The sequence below is a fragment of the Momordica charantia genome (genome assembly GCF_013281855.1).
Source record: "Momordica charantia cultivar OHB3-1 chromosome 3 unlocalized genomic scaffold, Mcharantia_2.0 BLBB01000003.1, whole genome shotgun sequence".
NCBI lineage: Eukaryota > Viridiplantae > Streptophyta > Magnoliopsida > Cucurbitales > Cucurbitaceae > Momordica > Momordica charantia.
Genome location: NW_028275161.1, coordinates 15,453,183 through 15,459,225, shown reverse-complemented (window position 1 = coordinate 15,459,225; position 6,043 = coordinate 15,453,183).

The window sequence follows — 6,043 nt, the reverse complement described above, 5'->3', positions numbered from 1 at the left end:
AAAAAAATTTGTAGTGGAGGGGCGTACCGACTTCTACCCCACACCATTGTCATCTCTATTTTGTATAGATTTTCCTATCTTGAAAATATATTTTCAATTTTTTAACTTTTCAAAAATAGAAAACAAAAAATGGTTATCAAACATATATTTGCTTTTCAATTTTTAAAAAACAAAAACAAAACAGTTACACCAAACATATATAGTTTTTTGTTTTTTAAAAACAGAAAACTATTAACATAAAACAGAAAAACCAAAAACAAAATACAGAAATGGTTATCAAATGGGTGCTAAATGTTTTTAGTTTAAGTGTGTTTGGTTGATGATCTGAAAACAGAAATCTAAAAACAAATGATGTAATAAAAACATAGTTGTATTTTATGTTTTCTAGATATATGTGTTTGGAAAGAGATAAATTGAATTTCAATTTATATAAAAAAAAATATTCACGTTGTTTGGTAATATATTCGTAAACCATAAGTAGTTACCAACTGAACATTTAGTTCAATCTAAAATATTATTAATTAATTAATTAACATAAATGTCATAAATTCTGTACAATTATTATTTTACAATATTATATAATTTGTAATATATTATATTTTACATGTAATTTTAACTCTAAGTGAAATTATTTTATAAAATGAAATATTATATCTATCAAAGTTTTTATCTTTTTTAATATAATTCTTCATTTTAAATTTTAAATTCAAAATCTAAAAACAGTTAAAACATAAAAATGTTGTTTTGAGAATTTCACCTATTTAACTCACAGAATCCAAAAACAATTTTAAAAAACAAATTGCCTAACAAATATTCAACGTTTTAAAAAAATAAGTTTAGAAACATTTTTTCTCTTATGTCTTCATTTATTTTGTTATATAGTTTTTATAAATATTTTCAAAATCTAGACCAAATTTTGAAAAAAAAAAATTTCAAGAACTAGCTTTTGTTTTGGATTTAGCTAAGAATTTAAATATATTTTTAGGAGAGGTAAAAAATTACTATGTAATAAAACTGTAAAAAATAAACATAACTCTTTTAAAACATAAAACTAAAAACGAAATAGTTATTAAACGACATTGCATTTAAGTGTGTTGGAAGAAGTGAAAAAAAATGTGGAGAGAAAAAAAGTTAGAGAAAAATGTAGAAAAATCTAGAGAGAGAGAAAGTCAGAGAGAGAGTAAAAGAGTTAGAAATGGACAGAATTTTGAGAAAAAAAAATTGAGGAAATTAGAAAACTAGCACTAAAAGGAATATGTATTTATATATATATATATGTCTTCAGCCTGTAAACTTAGACCAAACTAATGATTTAAAAAAATAAAAAATAATGATATTTTTATAAATACATATTTATTTAATAAATATAAATTCCAAAAAGTGTTTTAGAGGGAATATTTGACAAAAAAAAAAGTAGAGAGGAAAAAATAGTTAGAGATTAAAAAAAAAGTCAAGAGAAAAGGGGCATAGATGCATACAAATTTTAGAGGGGAGCAAAAGAGTTATGTTAAAAATAGAAGTAATTAATTTTAATTATGTAAAAGTAATTTGGGTCATTCTAAAATCACTCTGAAACGTGTATCAAATTTGATTTAAACACTATAATAAGAAAAAATAGATGTATCAAATATGTTAGGTTGCATATGACTACGAAATGAATCAACTAGTTCATCAGTGCATTAGATCAATAAAATTAAATATGCTAGATATAATATATCGTATAAAAAAGTAGGTAGAAACTTGAATTATAAATAAATATATATGTAAAGAAGAAAAAAAACAAATAAGGAAGAATGACAATGAAGTAAAAACAAAGTTTAGAACTTATTTATTAATTCGCGTTTTAGAGACTAAATTTGTAATTTAAAATAACCTTTGGTTCGAGGAGGAGTAATCTACCTATTTCATAAGCAACGCTACTGTAGACAAGCAAGAAGATTCAAAATCGACACAAAAATTGATAGTGCTAATTTTATTAAAATATTTATTGACAGACACAACAACTAAAACATAAATTTAAAAGAAAAAGAAAATGTAAGTTCCCAACATCTTATAACAATTTATCAATTTTTTTAATGTCATCCCATGCTCTATTAACAAACTTTAGACCTATCACTAAGATACGAGTTAGTAAAATATCCTTATAAAAAAAAAAGCTGCAAAATAATCTCTAAAATACAAAAAGCTAAAACATTTAATAATATTAAAAAGACCAAAATAATTTTTTTTAAAAAAAAGCTAAAGATTCTTAAAAGCATCAAAATATAATGGAGAGCAAAATGAAGGTGGTCGCCGCATATCCCTTGGAAGATGCTGTTACCGACAACCGGCTGGACCGGTAAACCCTAATTTTATATATATTCTCTTTTCTTCTCCTGGTCTTCTCTTCTGGCCACATAAACCAGCCAATTTATGATGATCTTTTCTCCGACCGAATTTGTTTCAGCTCCGGCGAGGCTCCACCGCCGTGGCCGCCTCCCGATAGCGTGATCCACGGCGGTGGGGAGGTAGCGAGAGTTCTTGATCATCAGGGCAAGCTCCATATCCTTTGGCATATTCGTTTCTTCTTTTTTTTTTGGTAGAAACTACAATAAGTGTGCTGGCTTGGCTGTAAAAGTTATTTTACGAAGCTGTAGAAATTTTGGGTACGTTTTGTTTTATAAGGTTCTATATCACGAATTTCAGCTGTGTAAAGTGGGTTGGTTCGATTCGATTTTGTCTACTTTAAACGAATATATAAGCTTCTTTTTATATATATATATATAAAATTGACGGTTGTTCACCGGGAACTTAGGAGATGATAAATTTGGAAATAAATATATAATCTTCTGATGCTTTCTCTCAAGTATGAACTTTGATTTAAAGTTTTGTAGCCTTCGGATTCTTAATCTTCAAATGGTCTTTTTTACTTCTCTGAATAATTTCGAATTGCTTAACTATCGATAACTCTTAATTGTTATATCTCATCTCTTCTTGACCTCTTTTATTTATAGAGTAAGTCTCGCAACTTTCTTTTCATGTATGATCTGAGATTGTGGCTTTGAGCCAGACGTGAGCGGATCTAATTAGTCAATTTTATCTTGAGATTATTTAATTTGTTAATTTTTAAATTAAATTGAAGATACGTATAAATTTGTGATTTGTCCCAAATTTAACGATATATATTTTTGTTATTTATTTAAATTAATGACATGGAAAGTGATAACGGATCAAAATTTATCAGTATATACAATTTAAATTCATCAAACTAACGTGGAACTTTGATCACTTTCTCGACAGAAATAACTTGCGAGATCGTAAAGTAGGTAAGAAAAGATTGGTGAGAGGAAATGTAAATGAGGAGTTAGTGAGATAAAAAGGCTTATAGGAGGAAAGTTAAAAGAGGTGGCTGTTCAGAGAATTTAAGAGAGAGAAAGTATGTAGAGAGAAATTTGTTAGAGAAAATGTGTGTATATTGAGGGATTAATTATGAAGTTTCCAAGCCAAAAGTGATCAAAGCAAACGTGTATCAATTGTTTATAATTTGTTAAACACTTATAAATAATTTTTACTTTTTTGAAAATTTAATACTTTTAATTTAGAGTCAACTAGTATTATTTTATGTAAAAATATTTTTAACTGTGAAATATAATAAAAATATATTTCACTGATTAAATCACTTCCAAACATATCGTCTGACCAATAATAAATAATTGTGTCTTATATATGTAAGAAGAGCCATGAAATTTTTAGAGTGTTTGGTTGGTGATGTAGAAAGAGAAATCTGAAAAATAGAGTTGTATTAATTGTTTTAATGTAATTATTTTAAAGTATCAAATTCAAAATCTATTTCTACTATTTGAATCAAATAATCCTTCCAAATAAATTTTGATGATCAAAAGTAAATGACTTTAAATTTTAAAAATTTTGGATAAAGCTTGGAAAAGGAGGAGGGAAAATTTTATGCAAAAGAGATCCAAGTAAATTATGCATACTTCTCGTGGGAGATTCTCTGTATAAACATTGTTTTTAGTACAACGATGGGATAGAGAAATTCAAACTCATGACCTCTTAGTCAAAAGTTGACGTCAATTACTATTGAACAAAGCTCATGTTGGCTTATCTATATAAACATTTGGTTCGTGATTTTAATAAGTTTGTATTTATGGACATGCGTTTGTGTTTAATTATACCTCCATTGTTTAAAAAATTTATACATCGTAACTTGTCTGTTAAAAATATCGTATTAATATTCATGGGGTCCAACCGAACCCAATAGAGGCACCATGAGGAGGCATATTAAGAATCTCACGTTGAAAAGATAAGAGACATAACAAAAAGTTTATAATCTAATAATAATTATTAAAATTGTTTCCAAAAGTTTCATTTAAATCTAATAATAATTATTAAAATTGTTTCCAATCAACTATTTCGTTAATTTCTCCCATTAAAATGAAAATTGAAATGTGAGTTGTAAAATGGAAATTACACGTGTACAATACAAATGACAATCAAATAGTTTTATTCATATTTAAAATGGTGCCGATTAAGGAGGAAAGTAGATTTGGAGGGTGGAGTTTTAGTCAAAATTATATCCTTTTAAGTTGAGAAGTCACACATTGTGAGAAAAATCACGCACAGGTAAAAACAAATTTTGTTTCCTCCCAAATCTTTTGATCGTGAGAGGAAGAACATTATTTTTATCCTAACCTCCAAAAATTTTCGCATGACCTCATTTTTTAATGTGAACTAAGACCCTTAAATTTGTTTTGCAACTCACCATGGTGTCAAATTTTCCATCCTCATTTTAACAATAAAACTAACCCAAAAAGTTGTTTCGAACCGTTTTAAAAGTTAAGAATTAAAATAAGACTGTTTAAACTATGTAAGGGCCAGTTGTATAATTAAAACTTAATCCAAAAGTTCAAGGGTGCATAATTGAAACCACTTATGCCCACATGCACCCAGTACCTCTGATTTGACAATTTAACGCCCAACTCACTGACATGTCACATTTTCATTTCCTTTTTAACAAAAAAGTTGATAGAAAGGTATTTTTAAACAATTTTAAAGATCCAGAGTAGAATTAAAACTTTTGAAATAATAGCTATATAATTGAAACAAATCCCAAAGTTGAAAGGTATTATACCTTATTCCTAATTTAAGTGTAATTTGTCATGTGTATGGTCTTAAAATTCAAATTTACAAAATGTGACCTTCAACTATGTGATTGACATATAAAAGTATTTGATTCAAGAGGTAACCTAAAGAATGTAGGAGTATATAGGAAATAAAATTGATTACATTAACATTCTGATATATACGTAGGCGAGAACACGGGAAGGGGTCAGATTTATCCCGACGGGAGATGTTTAATGTAATGCACTTTAGACTAAAATATGATGATTCGACACGACGTAGCATAAAGAAGTATGTCGTCTAAATAAAATAATGGTAGACAAGCTAAAGTATTTGATAAGACAACCAGGCGAAGTACATTTTAAACTAAAATTTTTGGTCTACTCACTCTTATTTTCACACAACTGGCATACTCGTTTGTATCACATGTTGCTACATTGCACCAAATTATCATTTATTAGTCTAATAAATATGTCGTGTCAATATTTAGATAATGATGTTTGCTGCAGAATTTTATTAGAATAAAAATCAAAAACATCGAAAATGTAATTGAAACTTTTTAACCAAATTCAAAATACCAAATTTATAATTTAATTTATATTTTGCATAAAGAGAATAATGTCATATATTTACATTTCGAATGAAAAACTTCGGTATATGAGTTACTCGCCCTACCTTATAGCAAAAAGGTATTTGAATAAAATATAAAAATTTTACAAAACTTTAAAAGAATTATTACATGTATCCAATTAATAGAAGTTTTTTTTTTTTTTGGCATATGTTTCCATTTTATTTTATTTTTATAATACTACAAAATATGATTTTCTAGTTCTATTTTTTTTTATTTTGTATATAGTTGGTCAAACTATTTTATTTTCTTCTTCATATATATCTTTTATGATATATCAGTGCAACTACGAACTAC